Source organism: Cherax quadricarinatus, unplaced genomic scaffold, assembly GCF_038502225.1.
Source record: "Cherax quadricarinatus isolate ZL_2023a unplaced genomic scaffold, ASM3850222v1 Contig881, whole genome shotgun sequence".
In the NCBI taxonomy this organism is placed as follows: domain Eukaryota; kingdom Metazoa; phylum Arthropoda; class Malacostraca; order Decapoda; family Parastacidae; genus Cherax; species Cherax quadricarinatus.
In genome coordinates, this window is record NW_027195907.1 from 1 (window position 1) to 27,133 (window position 27,133).

Consider the following 27,133-nt stretch of genomic DNA (forward strand, 5'->3'; position numbering starts at 1 on the left):
AGTGAATATAAGAAAAACTGAATATAAGTACATTCTATGTGGTTTTTAACAAGTTTCATTGTTTTAAGAATTACAGGTTGGACAAATAACCCGCACATAGAAGAGAGGAGCTTACGACGACGTTTTGGTCCGACTTGGATCATTTACAAAGTCACACTAACGAAAAGGAGAGAAGGAGGGAGTATATATATAGGACAGGAGGTGGTAGTGGTGGTAGTAGTGGAGGTAGAAGGTAGTAGTAGTAGTGGAGGTAGAAGGTAGTAGTAGTGGAGGGAGTAATGGTGGTGGTGGAGCCAGTCAAATATAGTGGACCCCCGGTTATTGGCCGTAATCCGTTCCTGAAGGTCGGCAGATAACCGAAATGGCTGATAACCGAATTAATATTTCCCATAAGAATTAATGGAAATAAAATTAATTCATTCCAAACAAAAATATTCACAAAAAAATAATTTTTACAATTATATAAGTATTACATACCTTTATTGAAGGCTAATGCTGGCTTCTGGAAGATAGGGAGGAGGAAAGAGGGAGGAGTTAGTGTTTGGAAAGGGAATCCCCCTCCATGAAGACTTTAGGTAGCAAAGCCTTCTCTGGGATTACTTCCCTTCTTTGTCTTTTAATGCCACTAGGACCAGCTTGAGAGTCACTGGACCCCTGTCTCACAAAATAACTGTCCAGAGTGCTCTGTTTCTGGTGTCTCTTTAAGATTTCCCTGAAGTGGGACAGGGTTTTGTCACTAAACATGTTGCAGATATGGCTTGTTTCAGCTTTGTGAGGGTGGTGTTTCTCTACAAAAGTCGCACATTTTCAGAACTTGCAGCCTCACCATGCCTTACAACACTGTGTATGCCACCACTCTTCTTAAATCTATCAAACCATCCTTTGCTGGCCCTAAATTCACAAACTGCAGCACTTGTTCCTGGCATTTTCTTTGCAAGATCCTCATGCAACTGCTTTGCCTTCTCACAAATGAAAGACTCCACTACACTGTCTCTCACTAATTCTTTTTCCTTAACCTTCAATAATAATAATTTTTCCATCTCTTCCATTATCAGTGTCCTTTGTTTAGTTAGAAAAGTTACTCCTTTTGCAACATTAGCATCTTTGATTTGTTCTTTCTTTACCAGGATGGATGTAATTGCTGATATATTCTTGCTGTACAACCTGGCAAGTTCCACCACCTTCATACCACTCTCAAACTTTTCTATCACTTCATGCTTAAATTCCATGGTGTTTCTCACTTTCTTTACCACAGCAACTTTGCTAGCAACTTTCTTTGGAGTCATGGTTACTTATTTCACAGTTGCACTGCAAGAAAAACCACTAAAAACAATGGTAAACAAGCAAAATGTTTGGATGTATGAGCAGAAGCTTCCTCAGTCACCGAGAGACAAAGCCAAACTGAAGCGCAAGCTGCCCCAGCTGGCAGATGGACACGTCCGATATGGCCGATAACCAGGCGAACGGCCAATAACCAGGGTCCACTGTACTAAGAAAGAGGAGCACTGCAAGGGAGCTAGGGACTTACAGAGGGTAGGAGCAAGAAAACAGGGGGAAAGGGGAATAAATAATGAAGGAACAAATACCCAAGGCAGAAGAAAGACAACCCAAAGGAGAAAGAGGAAAGTGGAAATTGGAAGAGGGAGAAGAAGAAAAAGGAATCAGGTTAAGTCATGGGTGTTCTGAAGTTTAGAGCATTTTACAATGTAGTGGGAAAGGAAGGCATCTACAGAGACGAAGCCAGGACTAAGATTCATACAAGGAAAGTTGTGTATAAGGGAGGATTGTATTGTGCCTTTTTTTTTTGTTGTTAATGCAGGTTGAATTATTATTATAGGTAATTAGGATTCTATCGTATTAACGTAATGTGAACACACTCGATAATTTATTGGTTGTGAGGAATATAGGTACTGAGAATAATATTACAGTGGACCCTCGACCAACGATATTAATCCGTTCCTGAGAGCTCATCGTTAATTGAAATTATCGTTAGTCGAGTTAATTTTCCCCATAACAAATACAGTGGACCCCCTCTTAACGATCACCTCCAAATGCAATCAATTATGTAAATGTATTTATGTAAGTGCGTTTGTACGTGTATGTTTGGGGGTCTGAAATGGACTAATCTACTTCACAATATTCCTTATGGGAAAAAATTCGGTCAGTACTGGCACCTGAACATACTACTGGAATGAAAAAAGTTCGTTAACCGGGGGTCCACTGTAATGGAAATCAAATTAATCTATGCAAGACACCCAAAAGTATTGAAAAAAAAGAAATTTTACCACATGAAATATTAATTTTAATACAAACTGAAGAAGACATGTACTATTACATGACACTTACCTTTATTGAAGATCTGGTGATGATTGATGGGATGGGAGGAGGGGAGAGTGTTGATGGTGTTAGTGTTTAGAAGGGGAATCCCCTTCCATTAGGACTTGAGGTGTCAAGTCCTTTTCCAGGGTTACTTCCCTTCTTCTTTTAATGCCACTAGGACCAGCTTGAGAGTCACTGGACCTCTGTCGCACAACATATCTGTCCATAGAGGCCTGTACCTCCTGTTCCTTTATGACATTCCTAAAGTGTTTCACAACATTGTCAGTGTCACAATTAAACACTTGTTCAAGTTTCAGTTCTTCACTCTTTATGTACTCCTTGAATTCCTGCACATATTTTTCAGCTGCTTTTTGGTCCCAACTGGCAGCCTCACCCTGCCTTATCACACTATGTATGCCACTACGATTCTTAAATCTCTCAAACCAACCTTTGCTGGCCTTAAATTCACTCACATCACCACTAGTTGCAGGCATTTTTTTAATTAAATCCTCATGCAACTTCCTAGCCTTTTCACATATGATCGCTTGAGAGATACTATCTCCTGCTATCTGTTTTTCGTTTATCCACACCAATAACAGTCTCTCAACATCTTCTATCACTTGCGATCTCAGTTTCGAAAACATAGTTGCACCTTTGGCAAGAACAGCTTCCTTGATTGCCGTTTTCTTGGCCACAATAGTAGCGATGGTTGATTGGGGTTTTGTGTACAACCTGGCCAGCTCGGAGACACACACTCCATTTTCATACTTAGCAATGATCTCTTTCTTCATATCCTTAGTAATTCTCACTCTTTTTGCTGCAGGGTTGGCACTAGAAGCTTTCTTGGGGCCCATGGTGACTTATTTTGCAGGTGCAATCACTAAAAACGCTGTGATAATATGAAATGTTCCGATTGTATGTTTAGATGGGACCTCGGTGCCTGGCTGGCTTGTAAACACTGGCCACAAGTGGACGCGTCTCAGACGGAACGAATCGTGTTGGTCAAGTTTTTTAGCGCTAGTCGAGGCAAAATTTTTGCGTTAAAATGTATCACTAGTCGGATTTAACGTTAGACGAATCCATCGTTGGTCGAGGGTCCACTGTATATTGTTTTCCATGTTTATGACAATGAAGATATGGATATATAGTTTTCTCATATTTAGCTGATGTTGGAATATGTTAGGGATGAAAGGTGTTTTTTACAGTAGTTTTGAAGATGGCGTCAGTGAGAGTGGCTTTGGAGATATCTGGCAGGCAGTTGCTGTCAGAGAGAGTGGCTCTGGAGATATCTGGCAGGCAGTTGTTGTCAGAGAGAGTGGCTCTGGAGATATCTGGCAGGCAGTTGTTGTCAGTGAGAGTGGCTCTGGAGATACCTGGCAGGCAGTTGCTGTCAGAGAGAGTGGCTCTGGAGATATCTGGCAGGCAGTTGCTGTCAGAGAGAGTGGCTCTGGAGATATCTGGCAGGCAGTTGTTGTCAGAGAGAGTGGCTCTGGAGATATCTGGCAGGCAGTTGCTGTCAGAGAGAGTGGCTCTGGAGATATCTGGCAGGCAGTTGCTGTCAGAGAGAGTGGCTCTGGAGATATCTGGCAGGCAGTTGTTGTCAGAGAGAGTGGCTCTGGAGATATCTGGCAGGCAGTTGTTGTCAGAGAGAGCAGCTCTGGAGATATCTGGCAGGCAGTTGTTGTCAGAGAGAGTGGCTCTGGAGATATCTGGCAGGCAGTTGCTGTCAGAGAGAGTGGCTCTGGAGATATCTGGCAGGCAGTTGTTGTCAGAGAGAGCGGCTCTGGAGATATCTGGCAGGCAGTTGTTGTCAGAGAGAGTGGCTCTGGAGATATCTGGCAGGCAGTTGCTGTCAGAGAGAGTGGCTCTGGAGATATCTGGCAGGCAGTTGTTGTCAGAGAGAGTGGCTCTGGAGATATCTGGCAGGCAGTTGCTGTCAGAGAGAGTGGCTCTGGAGATATCTGGCAGGCAGTTGCTGTCAGAGAGAGTGGCTCTGGAGATATCTGGCAGGCAGTTGCTGTCAGAGAGAGTGGCTCTGGAGATATCTGGCAGGCAGTTGCTGTCAGAGAGAGTGTCTCTGGAGATATCTGGCAGGCAGTTGTTGTCAGAGAGAGTGGCTCTGGAGATATCTGGCAGGCAGTTGTTGTCAGAGAGAGTGGCTCTGGAGATATCTGGCAGGCAGTTGCTGTCAGAGAGAGTGGCTCTGGAGATATCTGGCAGGCAGTTGTTGTCAGAGAGAGTGGCTCTGGAGATATCTGGCAGGCAGTTGTTGTCAGAGAGAGTGGCTCTGGAGATATCTGGCAGGCAGTTGTCAGAGAGAGCAGCTCTGGAGATATCTGGCAGGCAGTTGCTGTCAGAGAGAGTGGCTCTGGAGATATCTGGCAGGCAGTTGCTGTCAGAGAGAGTGGCTCTGGAGATATCTGGCAGGCAGTTGCTGTCAGAGAGAGTGGCTCTGGAGATATCTGGCAGGCAGTTGCTGTCAGAGAGAGTGGCTCTGGAGATATCAGGCAGGCAGTTGCTGTCAGAGAGAGTGGCTCTGGAGATATGTGGCAGGCAGTTGCTGTCAGAGAGAGTGGCTCTGGAGATATCTGGCAGGCAGTTGCTGTCAGAGAGAGTGGCTCTGGAGATATCTGGCAGGCAGTTGTTGTCAGAGAGAGTGGCTCTGGAGATATCTGGCAGGCAGTTGTTGTCAGAGAGAGTGGCTCTGGAGATATCTGGCAGGCAGTTGTTGTCAGAGAGAGTGGCTCTGGAGATATCTGGCAGGCAGTTGCTGTCAGAGAGAGTGGCTCTGGAGATATCTGGCAGGCAGTTGTTGTCAGAGAGAGTGGCTCTGGAGATATCTGGCAGGCAGTTGTTGTCAGAGAGAGTGGCTCTGGAGATATCTGGCAGGCAGTTGCTGTCAGAGAGAGTGGCTCTGGAGATATCTGGCAGGCAGTTGTTGTCAGAGAGAGTGGCTCTGGAGATATCTGGCAGGCAGTTGCTGTCAGAGAGAGTGGCTCTGGAGATATCTGGCAGGCAGTTGTTGTCAGAGAGAGTGGCTCTGGAGATATCTGGCAGGCAGTTGTTGTCAGAGAGAGTGGCTCTGGAGATATCTGGCAGGCAGTTGCTGTCAGAGAGAGTGGCTCTGGAGATATCTGGCAGGCAGTTGTTGTCAGAGAGAGTGGCTCTGGAGATATCTGGCAGGCAGTTGTTGTCAGAGAGAGTGGCTCTGGAGATATCTGGCAGGCAGTTGTTGTCAGAGAGAGCGGCTCTGGAGATATCTGGCAGGCAGTTCCAGATTTGGGTCCTTTTATTCACACAGAATTTTTACAAAGGTTAAGCCAGACACAGGTTATGTAATAGTTTTGTGGCCAGTATTATGTGTATGATGGGTCCTGTTGCAACTATCATTGTGTGTATGATGGGTCCTGTTGCAACTATCATTGTGTATGATGGGTCCTGTTGCAACTATCATTGTGTGTATGATGGGTCCTGTTGCAACTATCATTGTGTGTATGATGGGTCCTGTTGCAACTATCATTGTGTGTATGATGGGTCCTGTTGCAACTATCTTTGTGTGTATGATGGGTCCTGTTGCAACTATCATTGTGTGTATGATGGGTCCTGTTGCAACTATCATTGTGTGTATGATGGGTCCTGTTGCAACTATCTTTGTGTGTATGATGGGTCCTGTTGCAACTATCATTGTGTATGATGGGTCCTGTTGCAACTATCATTGTGTGTATGATGGGTCCTGTTGCAACTATCATTGTGTGTATGATGGGTCCTGTTGCAACTATCATTGTGTGTATGATGGGTCCTGTTGCAACTATCATTGTGTGTATGATGGGTCCTGTTGCAACTATCATTGTGTGTATGATGGGTCCTGTTGCAACTATCATTGTGTGTATGATGGGTCCTGTTGCAACTATCATTGTGTGTATGATGGGTCCTGTTGCAACTATCATTGTGTGTATGATGGGTCCTGTTGCAACTATCATTGTGTGTATGATGGGTCCTGTTGCAACTATCATTGTGTGTATGATGGGTCCTGTTGCAACTATCATTGTGTGTATGATGGGTCCTGTTGCAACTATCATTGTGTGTATGATGGGTCCTTTTGCAACTATCATTGAAGTGTTCAGTGTTCATCTCAGAAAGAGAATGCTAATGTTTGTGTTCATTGTTCATTTCAGAGAACACTGATGTTATGCCAACATCCTGAGAGAACATTTTACTGAACAAATTACATTGAATGTTACACCAGTGGCAGAACTGTATGTTCATCATAAACTGAACGTTCACCATAAACTGAATGTTCATCATAAACTGAATGTTCATCATAACATTCACTGACAACTGATGCTCAAGTAAGTTACAATTTAGTTTATTTTATGTATGATTTTTACTTAACAATTTTTATATGATTTTACTTATGGTTTTATGTATGATCAGACACATAGTTTTATGCATGATTATATGTGTACTTTTATGTATCATTTTATGTATGGTTTTACATGTGGTTTTATTTATGATTTTAAGTATAGTTTTATGTTTAATTATATGTAGGGTTGAACAGCATTGTTAATGGTGAGGTGTTGGTGTTCAACATATAACCTGGATGACCACCAGTACTCTCACACTTAACATTAACAAAACATTCAGTATTATGCTTGGCAGCAGAACAACAGATTTAACAATTCTCTTATTGTTAAACATAATGAGGGGAAATTTCTGGGTTTTCACCTTGTCATTAACTTGAAATTCAACACCATATCCAACATGTTACAAAAAGTGTCCTAAATATTGACATCCTCTCAAAGATAATAATAATAATAACAATAATAAATCTTTATTTCTACAAGTACATGATACATCTTGTACAGACCATAGCTGACATCACTAACATACTACTATATAGAAAGCCCCTTCTTATGTAGAGCATTTTAGGCAAATTAGGTCAGTTTTGACCCCAGGATGTGACCCACACCAGTTGATTAACACCTAGGTATCTTCTTACTGATTAGTGAACATGGACAGCAGGTTTCTTAAGGAGACGCATGTTAATGTTTCCACCCGCACTGGGGATCGAACCATAGACATCAGTGTGTGAGCTGAGTGTGCTAGCAGTCAAGCTATTAGCAGTACTACTTACATTATTCTTTACATTAATCTACCTCTACCTCGCCTGTGCTGGTTGTGCCTGGGGATCTACAACACAAAATCATCCCAAGACAATAATAACTGAATAAAAGCCACAGTATGAATGATCACACAGTCTGTTATCAGACAACATTCTCTTCCTCCACTCTTCAGTCTACTGCCAGACAACACTACCCTCCTTCCACTCTTCAGTCTACTGCCAGACAACACTACCTTCCTTCCACTCTTCAGTCTACTGCCAGACAACACTACCTTCCTTCCACTCTTCAGTCTACTGCCAGACAACACTACCTTCCTTCCACTCTTCAGTCTACTGCCAGACAACACTACCCTCCTTCCACTCTTCAGTCTACTGCCAGACAACACTACCTTCCTTCCACTCTTCAGTCTACTGCCAGACAACACTACCCTCCTTCCACTCTTCAGTCTACTGCCAGACAACACTACCTTCCTTCCACTCTTCAGTCTACTGCCAGACAACACTACCCTCCTTCCACTCTTCAGTCTACTGCCAGACAACACTACCTTCCTTCCACTCTTCAGTCTACTGCCAGACAACACTACCCTCCTTCCACTCTTCAGTCTACTGCCAGACAACACTACCCTCCCTCCACTCTTCAGTCTACTGCCAGACAACACTACCCTCCCTCCACTCTTCAGTCTACTGCCAGACAACACTACCCTCCTTCCACTCTTCAGTCTACTGCCAGACAACACTACCCTCCCTGCACTCTTCAGTCTACTGCCAGACAACACTACCCTCCTTCCACTCTTCAGTCTACTGCCAGACAACACTACCCTCCTTCCACTCTTCAGTCTACTGCCAGACAACACTACCCTCCTTCCACTCTTCAGTCTACTGCCAGACAACACTACCCTCCTTCCACTCTTCAGTCTACTGCCAGACAACACTACCCTCCTTCCACTCTTCAGTCTACTGCCAGACAACACTACCCTCCCTCCACTCTTCAGTCTACTGCCAGACAACACTACCCTCCCTCCACTCTTCAGTCTACTGCCAGACAACACTACCCTCCTTCCACTCTTCAGTCTACTGCCAGACAACACTACCCTTCCTCCACTCTTCAGTCTACTGCCAGACAACACTACCCTCCCTCCACTCTTCAGTCTACTGCCAGACAACACTACCCTTCCTCCACTCTTCAGTCTACTGCCAGACAACACTACCCTCCCTCCACTCTTCAGTCTACTGCCAGACAACACTACCCTTCCTCCACTCTTCAGTCTACTGCCAGACAACACTACCCTTCCTCCACTCTTCAGTCTACTGCCAGACAACACTACCCTCCTTCCACTCTTCAGTCTACTGCCAGACAACACTACCCTTCCTCCACTCTTCAGTCTACTGCCAGACAACACTACCCTCCCTCCACTCTTCAGTCTACTGCCAGACAACACTACCCTCCTTCCACTCTTCAGTCTACTGCCAGACAACACTACCCTCCTTCCACTCTTCAGTCTACTGCCAAACAACACTACCCTCCCTCCACTCTTCAGTCTACTGCCAGACAACACTACCCTTCCTCCACTCTTCAGTCTACTGCCAGACAACACTACCCTTCCTCCACTCTTCAGTCTACTGCCAGACAACACTACCCTCCCTCCACTCTTCAGTCTACTGCCAGACAACACTACCCTCCTTCCACTCTTCAGTCTACTGCCAGACAACACTACCCTTCCTCCACTCTTCAGTCTACTGCCAGACAACACTACCCTCCTTCCACTCTTCAGTCTACTGCCAGACAACACTACCCTTCCTCCACTCTTCAGTCTACTGCCAGACAACACTACCCTTCCTCCACTCTTCAGTCTACTGCCAGACAACACTACCCTCCCTCCACTCTTCAGTCTACTGCCAGACAACACTACCCTCCTTCCACTCTTCAGTCTACTGCCAGACAACACTACCCTTCCTCCACTCTTCAGTCTACTGCCAGACAACACTACCCTCCCTCCACTCTTCAGTCTACTGCCAGACAACACTACCCTCCCTCCACTCTTCAGTCTACTGCCAGACAACACTACCCTTCCTCCACTCTTCAGTCTACTGCCAGACAACACTACCCTCCCTCCACTCTTCAGTCTACTGCCAGACAACACTACCCTCCCTCCACTCTTCAGTCTACTGCCAGACAACACTACCCTCCCTCCACTCTTCAGTCTACTGCCAGACAACACTACCCTTCCTCCACTCTTCAGTCTACTGCCAGACAACACTACCCTCCCTCCACTCTTCAGTCTACTGCCAGACAACACTACCCTCCCTCCACTCTTCAGTCTACTGCCAGACAACACTACCCTTCCTCCACTCTTCAGTCTACTGCCAGACAACACTACCCTCCCTCCACTCTTCAGTCTACTGCCAGACAACACTACCCTCCCTCCACTCTTCAGTCTACTGCCAGACAACACTACCCTCCCTCCACTCTTCAGTCTACTGCCAGACAACACTACCCTCCCTCCACTCTTCAGTCTACTGCCAGACAACACTACCCTCCCTCCACTCTTCAGTCTACTGCCAGACAACACTACCCTCCTTCCACTCTTCAGTCTACTGCCAGACAACACTACCCTCCTTCCACTCTTCAGTCTACTGCCAGACAACACTACCCTCCCTCCACTCTTCAGTCTACTGCCAGACAACACTACCCTCCCTCCACTCTTCAGTCTACTGCCAGACAACACTACCCTCCTTCCACTCTTCAGTCTACTGCCAGACAACACTACCCTCCCTACACTCTTCAGTCTACTGCCAGACAACACTACCCTCCCTCCACTCTTCAGTCTACTGCCAGACAACACTACCCTCCCTCCACTCTTCAGTCTACTGCCAGACAACACTACCCTCCTTCCACACTTCAGTCTACTGCCAGACAACACTACCCTCCCTCCACTCTTCAGTCTACTGCCAGACAACACTACCCTCCCTCCACTCTTCAGTCTACTGCCAGACAACACTACCCTCTCTCCACTCTTCAGTCTACTGCCAGACAACACTACCCTCCTTCCACTCTTCAGTCTACTGCAAGACAACACTACCCTCCCTGCACTCTTCAGTCTACTGCCAGACAACACTACCCTCCCTCCACTCTTCAGTCTACTGCCAGACAACACTACCCTCCCTGCACTCTTCAGTCTACTGCCAGACAACACTACCCTCCCTCCACTCTTCAGTCTACTGCCAGACAACACTACCCTCCTTCCACTCTTCAGTCTACTGCCAGACAACACTACCCTCCTTCCACTCTTCAGTCTACTGCCAGACAACACTACCCTCCTTCCACTCTTCAGTCTACTGCCAGACAACACTACCCTCCCTCCACTCTTCAGTCTACTGCCAAACAACACTACCCTCCTTCCACTCTTCAGTCTACTGCCAGACAACACTACCCTCCTTCCACTCTTCAGTCTACTGCCAGACAACACTACCCTCCTTCCACTCTTCAGTCTACTGCCAGACAACACTACCCTCCTTCCACTCTTCAGTCTACTGCCAGACAACACTACCCTCCTTCCACTCTTCAGTCTACTGCCAGACAACACTACCCTCCTTCCACTCTTCAGTCTACTGCCAGACAACACTACCCTCCCTCCACTCTTCAGTCTACTGCCAGACAACACTACCCTCCTTCCACTCTTCAGTCTACTGCCAGACAACACTACCCTCCTTCCACTCTTCAGTCTACTGCCAGACAACACTACCCTCCTTCCACTCTTCAGTCTACTGCCAGACAACACTACCCTCCTTCCACTCTTCAGTCTACTGCCAGACAACACTACCCTCCTTCCACTCTTCAGTCTACTGCCAGACAACACTACCCTTCCTCCACTCTTCAGTCTACTGCCAGACAACACTACCCTCCCTGCACTCTTCGGTCTACTGCCAGACAACACTACCCTCCCTCCACTCTTCAGTCTACTGCCAGACAACACTACCCTCCCTCCACTCTTCAGTCTTCTGCCAGACAACACTACCCTCCCTCCACTCTTCAGTCTACTGCCAGACAACACTACCCTCCCTCCACTCTTCAGTCTACTGCCAGACAACACAACCCTCCCTCCACTCTTCAGTCTACTGCCAGACAACACTACCCTCCCTCCACTCTTAAGTCTACTGCCAGACAACACAACCCTCCCTCCACTCTTCAGTCTACTGCCAGACAACACTACCCTCCCTGCACTCTTCAGTCTACTGCCAGACAACACTACCCTCCTTCCACTCTTCAGTCTACTGCCAGACAACACTACCCTCCCTGCACTCTTCAGTCTACTGCCAGACAACACTACCCTCCCTCCACTCTTCAGTCTACTGCCAGACAACACTACCCTCCTTCCACTCTTCAGTCTACTGCCAGACAACACTACTCCCTCCACTCTTCAGTCTACTGCCAAACAACACTACCCTCCTTCCACTCTTCAGTCTACTGCCAGACAACACTACCCTCCTTCCACTCTTCAGTCTACTGCCAGACAACACTACCCTCCTTCCACTCTTCAATCTACTGCCAGACAACACTACCCTCCCTCCACTCTTCAGTCTACTGCCAGACAACACTACCCTCCCTCTACTCTTCAGTCTACTGCCAGACAACACTACCCTCCTTCCACTCTTCAGTCTACTGCCAGACAACACTACCCTCCTTCCACTCTTCAGTCTACTGCCAGACAACACTACCCTCCCTCTACTCTTCAGTCTACTGCCAGACAACACTACCCTCCTTCCAGTCTTCAGTCTACTGCCAGACAACACTACCCTCCCTCCACTCTTCAGTCTACTGCCAGACAACACTACCCTCCCTCCACTCTTCAGTCTACTGCCAGACAACACTACCCTCCTTCCACTCTTCAGTCTACTGCCAGACAACACTACCCTCCTTCCACTCTTCAGTCTACTGCCAGACAACACTACCCTCCTTCCACTCTTCAGTCTACTGCCAGACAACACTACCCTCCTTCCACTCTTCAGTCTACTGCCAGACAACACTACCCTCCTTCCACTCTTCAGTCTACTGCCAGACAACACTACCCTCCTTCCACTCTTCAGTCTACTGCCAGACAACACTACCCTCCCTCCACTCTTCAGTCTACTGCCAGACAACACTACCCTCCTTCCACTCTTCAGTCTACTGCCAGACAACACTACCCTCCTTCCACTCTTCAGTCTACTGCCAGACAACACTACCCTCCTTCCACTCTTCAGTCTACTGCCAGACAACACTACCCTCCTTCCACTCTTCAGTCTACTGCCAGACAACACTACCCTCCTTCCACTCTTCAGTCTACTGCCAGACAACACTACCCTTCCTCCACTCTTCAGTCTACTGCCAGACAACACTACCCTCCCTGCACTCTGCGGTCTACTGCCAGACAACACTACCCTCCCTCCACTCTTCAGTCTACTGCCAGACAACACTACCCTCCCTCCACTCTTCAGTCTACTGCCAGACAACACTACCCTCCCTCCACTCTTCAGTCTACTGCCAGACAACACTACCCTCCCTCCACTCTTCAGTCTACTGCCAGACAACACAACCCTCCCTCCACTCTTCAGTCTACTGCCAGACAACACTACCCTCCCTCCACTCTTCAGTCTACTGCCAGACAACACAACCCTCCCTCCACTCTTCAGTCTACTGCCAGACAACACTATCCTCCCTGCACTCTTCAGTCTACTGCCAGACAACACTACCCTCCTTCCACTCTTCAGTCTACTGCCATACAACACTACCCTCCCTGCACTCTTCAGTCTACTGCCAGACAACACTACCCTCCCTCCACTCTTCAGTTTACTGCCAGACAACACTACCCTCCTTCCACTCTTCAGTCTACTGCCAGACAACACTACTCCCTCCACTCTTCAGTCTACTGCCAGACAACACTACCCTCCTTCCACTCTTCAGTCTACTGCCAGACAACACTACCCTCCTTCCACTCTTCAGTCTACTGCCAGACAACACTACCCTCCTTCCACTCTTCAGTCTACTGCCAGACAACACTACCCTCCCTCCACTCTTCAGTCTACTGCCAGACAACACTACCCTCCCTCTACTCTTCAGTCTACTGCCAGACAACACTACCCTCCTTCCACTCTTCAGTCTACTGCCAGACAACACTACCCTCCTTCCACTCTTCAGTCTACTGCCAGACAACACTACCCTCCCTCTACTCTTCAGTCTACTGCCAGACAACACTACCCTCCTTCCACTCTTCAGTCTACTGCCAGACAACACTACCCTCCCTCCACTCTTCAGTCTACTGCCAGACAACACTACCCTCCCTCTACTCTTCAGTCTACTGCCAGACAACACTACCCTCCTTCCACTCTTCAGTCTACTGCCAGACAACACTACCCTCCTTCCACTCTTCAGTCTACTGCCAGACAACACTACCCTCCTTCCACTCTTCAGTCTACTGCCAGACAACACTACCCTCCTTCCACTCTTCAGTCTACTGCCAGACAACACTACCCTCCTTCCACTCTTCAGTCTACTGCGAGACAACACTACCCTCCCTCCACTCTTCAGTCTACTGCCAGACAACACTACCCTCCTTCCACTCTTCAGTCTACTGCCAGACAACACTACCCTCCTTCCACTCTTCAGTCTACTGCCAGACAACACTACCCTCCCTGCACTCGTCAGTCTACTGCCAGACAACACTACCCTCCCTCCACTCTTCAGTCTACTGCCAGACAACACTACCCTCCCTCCACTCTTCAGTCTACTGTCAAACAACACTACCCTTCCTCCACTCTTCAGTCTACTGCCAGACAACACTACCCTCCCTCCACTCTTCAGTCTACTGTCAAACAACACTACCCTTCCTCCACTCTTCAGTCTACTGCCAGACAACACTACCCTCCCTGCACTCTTCAGTCTACTGCCAGACAACACTACCCTCCCTCCACTCTTCAGTCTACTGTCAAACAACACTACCCTTCCTCCACTCTTCAGTCTACTGCCAGACAACACTACCCTCCCTGCACTCTTCAGTCTACTGCCAGACAACACTACCCTCCCTCCACTCTTCAGTCTACTGCCAGACAACACTACCCTCCCTGCACTCTTCAGTCTACTGCCAGACAACACTACCCTCCCTCCACTCTTCAGTCTACTTCCAGACAACACTACCCTCCTTCCACTCTTCAGTCTACTGCCAGACAACACTACCCTCCTTCCACTCTTCAGTCTACTGCCAGACAACACTACCCTCCCTGCACTCTTCAGTCTACTGCCAGACAACACTACCCTCCCTCCACTCTTCAGTCTACTGCCAGACAACACTACCCTCCCTCCACTCTTCAGTCTACTGTCAAACAACACTACCCTTCCTCCACTCTTCAGTGTACTGCCAGACAACACTACCCTCCCTCCACTCTTCAGTCTACTGTCAAACAACACTACCCTTCCTCCACTCTTCAGTCTACTGCCAGACAACACTACCCTCTCTGCACTCTTCAGTCTACTGCCAGACAACACTACCCTCCCTCCACTCTTCAGTCTACTTCCAGACAACACTACCCTCCCTCCACTCTTCAGTCTACTGCCAGACAACACTACCCTCCCTCCACTCTTCAGCCTACTGCCAGACAACACTACCCTTCCTCCACTCTTCAGTCTACTGCCAGACAACACTACCCTCCCTCCACTCTTCAGTCTACTGTCAGACAACACTACCCTTCCTCCACTCTTCAGTCTACTGCCAGACAACACTACCCTCCCTCCACTCTTCAGTCTACTGCCAGACAACACTACCCTTCCTCCACTCTTCAGTCTACTGTCAGACAACACTACCCTCCCTCCACTCTTCAGTCTACTGCCAGACAACACTACCCTCCCTCCACTCTTCGGTCTACTGCCAGACAACACTACCCTCCCTCCACTCTTCAGTCTACTGCCAGACAACACTACCCTCCCTCCACTCTTCAGTCTACTGCCAGACAACACTACCCTCCTTCCACTCTTCAGTCTACTGCCAGACAACACTACCCTCCCTCCACTCTTCAGTCTACTGCCAGACAACACTACCCTCCTTCCACTCTTCAGTCTACTGCCAGACAACACTACCCTCCCTCCACTCTTCGGTCTACTGCCAGACAACACTACCCTCCCTCCACTCTTCAGTCTACTGCCAGACAACACTACCCTTCCTCCACTCTTCAGTCTACTGCCAGACAACACAACCCTCCCTCCACTCTTCAGTCTACTGCCAGACAACACTACCCTCCCTCCACTCTTCAGTCTACTGCCAGACAACACTACCCTCCCTCCACTCTTCAGTCTACTGCCAGACAACACTACCCTCCTTCCACTCTTCAGTCTACTTCAGTCTTATATTACTCTTAATTACCTTGTACTGCCATATAACCTCTAGTATAACTACCAGTGCAATATTGAATGAAATAAACATTACTTTTTCACTTTTTTTGTAATCATTATTACTTACTAAAATTTTATTAAACACCTTATTTACTACCAGTCAATTTTACTTTTGTACATTAAACATTATCTTATACTTCCCATAACATTTTGTTGCCAAATTTTCAAGTTTGTATATTCAACCCCAACCTTTATATTATCCTTTGTACCTGTGTACCTGTGTACCAGTGTACCTGTGTACCTGTGTACCTGTGTACCTGTGTACCAGTGTACCTGTGTACCTGTGTACCTGGGTACCTGTCTACCATCTTACTATCATATTATAACCAAGACATTACCATTGTTATTTTTTTACTATTATTCTTTTGGTACTTTAATTGTGAATTTTATTTTGTCAATTTAAATCTAGTTATACTCTTGATCTTGCCAACAACCTATACCAGACTCTAGTGCAATTGCAAGTACCATTTCAAATTGTATTTTTATATTATAAGTTTATATTATAATTCCTACTCTAAGATTGTTTTCACACCTTAGTGACTATATTGTGTGTGCAATTAGTGTATATTTCAATTATATTATTGTTCAAGGCCCTTAACTATCTCTTGCTAACTTGTACCAACTACCTCATATATCTTCTTTCGCTACCTTAACTTGTATATTTTTTCTTGTCAATTTAAATCTAGTTATACTCTAATTCTTGTAAACAACTTATATAACACCTTAGTGCAATTGCAATTGAGAGTCTTGTGCCTTTTTTATATTATTAGATTAAACTCAGTTGTACTATTGTCAGTACCAAATTCTTTATATTAAACCATATTGCAATTACTAGTGAGAGACTGGTGCTATTTTTAATTTGTATTTTAATATTATTAGATTAAATCTAGTTGTACTATAGCTCATTCTAGCTCAAAACATAGACTCCACAAAAGTCATTATATTAGACCTTAGTGCAATTACAAGTGAGAGTCTTGTTCTATTTTTAATTTGTATTTTTATATTACTAGTTTATACCTAGTTGTACTTTAGTTCATTCCAGCACAACACACAGACAACATCAACTTCATTATGTGTAGTAGTGACTATACCCTACATGACCAAAATACTCTAGCTATATACTTGCCCAAACTTCCAACCACTACAGATATCAGTACTAGAACTCAACACATAACTCAGGATATAAATAACCATAATTTAAACCTAGAAGATGATTGATCACGTTGACCCTGATCTAAACCTCCATAATCTGACACACAATCAAAACCTATTAGAAAGTAACTGCCTTTATTACACAGCATCACAAGCCAGCACTATCCTAAACAATGCTAAAAGTCTATCAGTACTTAACTACAACATCAGGTCCTTAAGCAAACACTATGATGAACTCCTGGCACTCCTTGAATCACTAAAGACACCCTTCTCCTGCATTATTCTTACTGAGACCTGGCTTAAGCAGGACACAATAGATATCTACCCTCTACCAGGATACACAGCAATTCACAACTGCAGACCAAACCAAGTTGGGGGTGGTATTGCAATCTATTACTCTAACCAACTATCTTGTATTAGCACCACTTGCTTTAGTGATGAATATGGGGAATACATTTTTGCTAATTTTACTGTAAAAAACCTTAAGACACCTATAACAATCGGTGCCATTTACCGGATACCTCACACAAACATCCCAAATTTCAGTGAGAATTTAAAGTCACTAATAACAAACAGACAAATGAATAAGCACCACCTTCTCTTAGCTGGAGACTTTAACATCAACCTTGGCTTACTAGATGATCAGCCTGTAACTGATTTCATCAACAATATGAACAACACACTTCTCATACCAACAATAACTAAACCAACCAGGGTCACTGAGACAAGTGCAACCATAATAGACCACATATGGACCAATATACTAGCCCCCTTTAAATCAGGGATAATCACAGATAGCACTACAGACCACTACCCTACCTTCCTCCTGACAAACATTAATAAACCACCACTTGAATACAACAAAGTCTCATTTAGACTCCATGACGAGGCCTCAATAAGGAAGTTCACAACTGACCTCGAGATTGTTGACTGGCCTACAGAATTCTCCAAGGCCAATGGTATTGATGACTGGACAGACATTTTTCTTAACAAATTACTTAGACTATACAACAAACATTGTCCTATAAAAACGAAACAGATCACAAACAAACGGCTTGGTTGCCCATGGCTAACCAGCACCATTCTGAAATCCATTGACAAGAAACACCAATATGAAAAGCAATATAGACAGGGCTTAATACACAAAGATATTCTTAAACACTATTCATCAGCTCTCACCAAAGTAATAAAGAAAGCCAAACAACTATACTACTCCAGTAGATTCACAGACACTAGAGGAGATATAAAAAAGACCTGGAAAACACTCTCTCAGATTCTAGGGACCCACAAACTGAATAAAACCAAGAATATTGTCCTAACTAAACCTAATGAAACACCACTACGTCCCACTGACACAGCTAACAAGATAAACGACTTCTTCTCAACCATAGGATCTAATCTCGCCAATAAAATCCCACATACTAATGCCCATGCCGGGGACTACCTAGATGGGAATTTCCCAAATTCCTTCTATCTTGCACCAACTGAGCCCTCGGAAGTCACCGAGATTATTAAGTCACTTAAAAACAACTCAGGGAATCTGTCTAATGTCCCACCATTACTGTACAAGCGAGCGGCCCATATCCTTTCGCATGCTATTTCATTACTTTTTAACAAGTCACTAGAAACTAGCACCTTCCCGAAACTACTCAAGATGGCAAGGGTTACACCAATACACAAAGGTGGTGACCCTACAGACTTAAACAACTATAGGCCAATATCAAACTTACCATTGCTATCCAAAATCTTTGAGAAACTCGTGCACAGGAGACTATATTCATTTATAACAGCACAAAACATACTCAACCCCTGCCAATTTGGATTTAGGAAAAATAAAGGCACTAATGATGCAATCATAAAAATGCTAGATCTGCTTTACACAGCATTGGAAAATAAGGAATATCCACTAGGAATTTTTATTGACCTAAGAAAAGCTTTTGACACAGTAGACCACGACATCCTACTCCACAAACTTGACCATTACGGTATAAGAGGCCATGCGCTTGCTTATTTTAAATCTTACCTTACTAATAGATATCAGTATGTTACCATTAAAGACACAGCATCAACAACACGGCCACTTAATACTGGAGTTCCACTATATTATGTTTGGTAGCAGAGCAGGAGATGCACAAATTAACATTAAGATCGACAACACTCTAATTACCAGACATAACGAAGGCAAATTCCTAGGCCTATACCTTGACAACAACCTGAATTTCAGCACCCATATCCAACACATAACCAAAAAAGTATCCAAAACAGTTGGGATCCTCTCCAAGATACGTTACTACGTGCTGCAAAATGCCCTTCTCACACTATACCACTCACTTATTTATCCATACCTCACCTATGCTATTTGTGCTTGGGGATCAACTGCAGCAACACACCTAAAGCCAATAATAACCCAACAAAAAGCTGCAGTAAGAATAATCACTAAATCCCATCCCTGGCAACACACCCCCCCACTCTCCATAGATCTAAACTTACTCCCTGTTCAGTACATCCACACTTACTACTGTGCAATCTACATCTACAGGACCTTAAACTCCAATATCAACCTTGACCTAAAACGCTTTCTTGATAGTTGTGACAGAACCCACAGGCATAACACCAGACACAAACATCTCTACGACATTCCCCATGTCCGGCTAAACCTTTACAAAAATTCAATGTATGTCAAAGGCCTCAAAATCTGGAACACCCTACCTGAGAACTCTAGAACTGCAGACACATTCATCACCTTCAAAACTACCATTAGAAAACATCTTATCTCCCTGATACACCCCGTCAACTAACTACACGAATACCACCTGGTGGTTCACACTTACACTCACTCACCCATTTGACCATAAACAGAAATATTAATCTCAATCTTAAAATAATGAATCCTATGATACTCCAATACTGAAACTATGTACTGTGCCAAAACAAAAGCATTCACATTGCTATACTCACAAACTAGTATTTAGTCACTTAGCCATAATACCAACTTACCTCATAATTTGTAATATTTTAAAATAATTAAACTAAGTCTGCCCGAAGTGTCTAGCCACGCTAGGCGTTCTAGTGGTACACTCTGTAATCATTATTTAACTACATGTAAACCACACAACAACCAAATTCTGTAAATTCAACATTGTAATCTTTATAGAGAATAAACTTTGAATTGAATTGACAGACAACACTACCCTCCCTCCACTCTTCAGTCTACTGCCAAACAACACTACCCTCCCTCCACTCTTCAGTCTACTGCTAGACAACACTACCCTCCCTCCACTCTTCAGTCTACTGCCAGACAACACTACCCTCCCTCCACTCTTCAGTCTACTGCCAGACAACACACTCCACTCCACTCTTCAGTCTACTGTCATACAACACTACCCTCCTTCCACTCTTCAGTCTACTGCCAGACAACACACTCCACTCCACTCTTCAGTCTACTGCCAGACAACACTACCCTCCCTCCACTCTTCAGTCTACTGCCAGACAACACTACCCTCCCTCCACTCTTCAGTCTACTGCCAGACAACACTACCCTCCCTCCACTCTTCAGTCTACTGCCAGACAACACTACCCTCCCTCCACTCTTCAGTCTACTGCCAGACAACACTACCCTCCCTCCACTCTTCAGTCTACTGCCAGACAACACTACCCTCCCTCCACTCTTCAGTCTACTGCCAGACAACACTACCCTCCCTCCACTCTTCAGTCTACTGCCAGACAACACTACCCTCCTTCCACTCTTCAGTCTACTGCCAGACAACACTACCCTCCCTCCACTCTTCAGTCTACTGCCAGACAACACTACCCTTCCTCCACTCTTCAGTCTACTGCCAGACAACACTACCCTCCCTCCACTCTTCAGTCTACTGCCAGACAACACTACCCTCCCTCCACTCTTCAGTCTACTGCCAGACAACACTACCCTCCTTCCACTCTTCAGTCTACTGCCAGACAACACTACCCTCCCTCCACTCTTCAGTCTACTGCCAGACAACACTACCCTCCCTCCACTCTTCAGTCTACTGCCAGACAACACTACCCTCCTTCCACTCTTCAGTCTACTGCCAGACAACACTACCCTCCCTCCACTCTTCAGTCTACTGCCAGACAACACTACCCTTCCTCCACTCTTCAGTCTACTGCCAGACAACACTACCCTCCCTCCACTCTTCAGTCTACTGCCAGACAACACTACCCTCCCTCCACTCTTCAGTCTACTGCCAGACAACACTACCCTCCTTCCACTCTTCAGTCTACTGCCAGACAACACTACCCTCCCTCCACTCTTCAGTCTACTGCCAGACAACACTACCCTCCCTCCACTCTTCAGTCTACTGCCAGACAACACTACCCTTCCTCCACTCTTCAGTCTACTGCCAGACAACACTACCCTCCCTCCACTCTTCAGTCTACTGCCAGACAACACTACCCTCCCTCCACTCTTCAGTCTACTGCCAGACAACACTACCCTCCCTCCACTCTTCAGTCTACTGCCAGACAACACTACCCTCCCTCCACTCTTCAGTCTACTGCCAGACAACACTACCCTCCCTCCACTCTTCAGTCTACTGCCAGACAACACACTCCACCACTTTTCAAAGACCTAATTCTACTCACTATACACAATATTCACTCTTAAATAACAAAAAATGGGACAATACCATGACTGGAACGATACACAAATAACTAAACCTTCGGTGTCACTGTGGGCTCTCCTCTTTCTCCTGTCCTTGCTAATCTTTACATGGAATACTTCGAGACTGTTCTTCTTCCTCTCGCTCCACTCTGTAGATGACATCTTTGCTCTGTGGCCTCATAATTCTAGTCTCTTCCAATCATTTCTCGATGCTCTTAATGACTTTGCCCCTTCCATTAACTCTAAAGCTGAATGGGAATCTAATTCTTTGTTTCCTTTCCTTGATGTCCATATCCACCGCTCAGATACAAGTTTTATCTTTTCCGTTTACCGCAAGCCTGTGCACAGTGGCATGTACATTCACTACTTTTCTTATCATGCTTCTTCTGTCAAGAAAAGTGTTATCTCCCCTCTTTCTCCGTGCTCTCCGCATTTGTGATCCACAGTTCCTTGAATCAGAAATTTCCAATCTACATAATTCGTTTTCCCATCTTTTCTACTCTTCCCATTTCACAGACTCTGCCTTCTCACATGCTAAACGTAATTTCTTCTCTCCCAAACTCTCTACTCCTGGGAACTCTTCTGTCCTCTGCCTTCCCTACAATTCTGGTCTTTCTAATCTCAACAACTCTCTCCGTTCCTTAGACATCAAACTTACTTTCTGCCAGACTAACACTCTTTGCACTGATCTAGTTCATACCTCTCCTCCCTCTATAGATGCTCCTGGTGTCTACTCTATTTCTTGTTCCTCTTGTCCTCTTCAGTACTTTGAACAAACTGGCCAATCTCTTTCTGACAGACTTAGGGAGCATAAAAGTAATATTAGGCTTGCCGACACTAATAATGCTCTTTTCTTCTGTCATGTCAGAGATCACAGTCATCCTATTGACTGGTTTTCTGCTAAAACTGGCTTCCCTACTTCCAACTTTAACAGTCGCCGTCTGGTTGAATCTTCCCTAATGCACAACTTTCCTTGTATGAATCTTAGTCCTGGCTTCATCTCTGTAGATGCCTTCCTTTTCCACTACATTGTAAAATGCTCTAAGCTTCAGAACACCCGTGACTTAACCTGATTTCTTTTTCTTCTTCTCCCTCTTTCCCTTTCCTCTTTCTCCTTTGCGTTGTCTTTCTTCTGCCTTGGGTATTTGTTCCTTTATTATATATTTTTTATCCCTCTGTGTTCTTGCTCTTACCCTCTGTGGGCACCTAGCTCCCTTGCAGTGCTCCTCTTTCTTAGTATTTGACTGGCTCCACCTCTACCATACTACCTTTCCCACTACTACCTTTTACCTCCATTAGTACCACTACCACCTCCTGACTTATATATACTCCCTCCTCCTCCTCCCCTTTTCATTAGTGTGACTTTGTAAATGGTCCAATTCAGACCGAAATGTCGTTGTAAGCTCCTCTCTTCTATGTGTGGGTTATTTGTGTAACATTCACTCTTACTGCTGTGCGTCTTACATATACAGAACAATAAATTCTATTATTAATCATGACCTGAAGCACTTGATAGTTGTAGCAGAAGCCATAGACATAATACCAGACAAAAATCTCTGATATTCCCTGTGTTCAGATTAACCTTTATAAAAACTCAATGTGCATAAAATATAAATTGACGCAGAATCTGGAGCTCTCTGCCAGATATCTCCATAACCTCACTATCTGCCAGATATCTCCTGAGCCTCACTCTCTGCCAGATATCTCCTGAGCCTCACTATCTGCCAGATATCTCCTGAGCCTCACTATCTGCCAGATATCTCCTGAGCCTCACTATCTGCCAGATATCTCCTGAGCCTCACTATCTGCCAGATATCTCCTGAGCCTCACTATCTGCCAGATATCTCTTGAGCCTCACTATCTGCCAGATATCTCCTGAGCCTCACTATCTGCCAGATATCTCCTGAGCCTCACTATCTGCCAGATATCTCCTGAGCCTCACTATCTGCCAGATATCTCCATAACCTCACTATCTGCCAAATACTGCCTGAGCCTCACTATCTGCCAGATATCTCCTGAGCCTCACTATCTGCCAGATATCTCCTGAGCCTCACTATCTGCCAGATATCTCCTGAGCCTCACTATCTGCCAGATATCTCTTGAGCCTCACTATCTGCCAGATATCTCCTGAGCCTCACTATCTGCCAGATATCTCCTGATCCTCACTATCTGCCAGATATCTCCTGAGCCTCACTATCTGCCAGATATCTCCTGAGCCTCACTATCTGCCAGATATCTCCTGAGCCTCACTATCTGCCAGATATCTCCTGAGCCTCACTATCTGCCAGATATCTCCTGAGCCTCACTATCTGCCAGATATCTCCTGAGCCTCACTATCTGCCAGATATCTCTTGAGCCTCACTATCTGCCAGATATCTCCTGAGCCTCACTATCTGCCAGATATCTCCTGAGCCTCACTATCTGCCAGATATCTCCTGAGCCTCACTATCTGCCAGATATCTCCTGAGCCTCACTATCTGCCAGATATCTCCTGAGCCTCACTATCTGCCAGATATCGCCTGAGCCTCACTATCTGCCAGATATCTCCTGAGCCTCACTATCTGCCAGATATCGCCTGAGCCTCACTATCTGCCAGATATCTCTTGAGCCTCACTATCTGCCAGATATCTCTTGAGCCTCACTATCTGCCAGATATCTCTTGAGCCTCACTATCTGCCAGATATTTCCTGAGCCTCACTATCTGCCAGATATCTCCTGAGCCTCACTATCTGCCAGATATCTCCTGAGCCTCACTATCTGCCAGATATCTCTTGAGCCTCACTATCTGCCAGATATCTCTTGAGCCTCACTATCTGCCAGATATCTCCTGAGCCTCACTATCTGCCAGATATCTCTTGAGCCTCACTATCTGCCAGATATCTCCTGAGCCTCACTATCTGCCAGATATCTCCTGATCCTCACTATCTGCCAGATATCTCCTGAGCCTCACTATCTGCCAGATATCTCCTGAGCCTCACTATCTGCCAGATATCTCCTGAGCCTCACTATCTGCCAGATATCTCCTGAGCCTCACTATCTGCCAGATATCTCTTGAGCCTCACTATCTGCCAGATATCTCTTGAGCCTCACTATCTGCCAGATATCGCCTGAGCCTCACTATCTGCCAGATATCTCTTGAGCCTCACTATCTGCCAGATATCTCTTGAGTCTCACTATCTGCCAGATATCGTCTGAGCCTCGCTATCTGCCAGATATCTCTAGAGCCTCACTATCTGCCAGATATCTCTTGAGCCTCACTATCTGCCAGATATCTCCTGAGCCTCACTATCTGCCAGATATCTCTTGAGCCTCACTATCTGCCAGATATCTCTTGAGCCTCACTATCTGCCAGATATCTCCTGAGCCTCACTATGTGCCAGATATCTCCTGAGCCTCACTATCTGCCAGATATCTCTTGAGCCTCACTATCTGCCAGATATCTCCTGAGCCTCACTATCTGCCAGATATCTCCTGAGCCTCACTATCTGCCAGATATCTCCTGAGCCTCACTATCTACCAGATATCTCCTGAGCCTCACTATCTGCCAGATATCTCCTGAGCCTCACTATCTGCCAGATATCTCTTGAGCCTCACTATCTGCCAGATATCGCCTGAGCCTCACTATCTGCCAGATATCTCTTGAGCCTCACTATCTGCCAGATATCTCTTGAGCCTCACTATCTGCCAGATATCGCCTGAGCCTCACTATCTGCCAGATATCTCTTGAGCCTCTCTATCTGCCAGATATCTCTTGAGCCTCACTATCTGCCAGATATCTCCTGAGCCTCACTATCTGCCAGATATCTCCTGAGCCTCACTATCTGCCAGATATCTCTTGAGCCTCACTATCTGCCAGATATCTCCTGAGCCTCACTATCTGCCAGATATCTCCTGAGCCTCACTATCTGCCAGATATTTCCTGAGCCTCACTATCTGCCAGATATCTCCTGAGCCTCACTATCTGCCAGATATCTCCTGAGCCTCACTATCTGCCAGATATCTCCTGAGCCTCACTATCTGCCAGATATCTCCTGAGCCTCACTATCTGCCAGATATCTCCTGAGCCTCACTATCTGCCAGATATCTCCTGAGCCTCACTATCTGCCAGATATCTCCTGAGCCTCACTATCTGCCAGATATCTCCTGAGCCTCACTATCTGCCAGATATCTCCTGAGCCTCACTATCTGCCAGATATCTCCTGAGCCTCACTATCTGCCAGATATCTCCTGAGCCTCACTATCTGCCAGATATCTCCTGAGCCTCACTATCTGCCAGATATCTCCTGAGCCTCACTATCTGCCAGATATCTCCTGAGCCTCACTATCTGCCAGATATCTCTTGAGCCTCACTATCTGCCAGATATCTCTTGAGCCTCACTATCTGCCAGATATCTCCTGAGCCTCACTATCTGCCAGATATCTCCTGAGCCTCACTATCTGCCAGATATTTCCTGAGCCTCACTATCTGCCAGATATCTCCTGAGCCTCACTATCTGCCAGATATCTCCTGAGCCTCACTATCTGCCAGATATCTCCTGAGCCTCACTATCTGCCAGATATCTCCTGAGCCTCACTATCTGCCAGATATCTCCTGAGCCTCACTATCTGCCAGATATCTCCTGAGCCTCACTATCTGCCAGATATCTCCTGAGCCTCACTATCTGCCAGATATCTCCTGAGCCTCACTATCTGCCAGATATCTCCTGAGCCTCACTATCTGCCAGATATCTCCTGAGCCTCACTATCTGCCAGATATCTCCTGAGCCTCACTATCTGCCAGATATCTCCTGAGCCTCACTATCTGCCAGATATCTCCTGAGCCTCACTATCTGCCAGATATCTCCTGAGCCTCACTATCTGCCAGATATCTCTTGAGCCTCACTATCTGCCAGATATCTCTTGAGCCTCACTATCTGCCAGATATCTCCTGAGCCTCACTATCTGCCAGATATCTCCTGAGCCTCACTATCTGCCAGATATCTCCTGAGCCTCACTATCTGCCAGATATCTCCTGAGCCTCACTATCTGCCAGATATCTCCTGAGCCTCACTATCTGCCAGATATCTCCTGAGCCCCACTATCTGCCAGATATCTCCTGAGCCTCACTATCTGCCAGATATCTCCTGAGCCTCATTATCTGCCAGATATCTCCTGAGCCTCACTATGCCAGATATCTCCTGAGCCTCACTATCTGCCAGATATCTCCTGAGCCTCACTATCTGCCAGATATCTCCTGAGCCTCACTATCTGCCAGATATCTCCAGGGCTTCATGATCTGGCAGCATCTTCAAAACTGTTATAAAAACACCTTCTTTCCCTAACATATCCCAGCAACAGCTAAATATGATGTGTTAAAGTGTGTTAATATATTAAATAATAAATGTGTTAATATGTTAAACACAAATAAAGCTATATCTTTATATACTCATTACAACAAGAATGTGATAAATTATACTATTGTTATTCTCATTGCTTATAA

General features: G+C 45.7%; 1 protein-coding gene across 1 annotated transcript in view; it reads left to right on the forward strand.

The window, feature by feature from the left end:
- The first annotated feature begins 6,493 nt into the window (after positions 1 to 6,493).
- Positions 6,494 to 27,133, forward strand: part of LOC128693189 (zinc finger protein 70) — a 53,978-nt gene continuing 33,338 nt past the window's right edge. The window contains exon 1 of the mRNA XM_070080735.1: positions 6,494 to 6,668. The gene's annotated coding sequence lies outside the window, so the exon portion shown is untranslated. The remainder of the gene's footprint in view (positions 6,669 to 27,133) is intronic.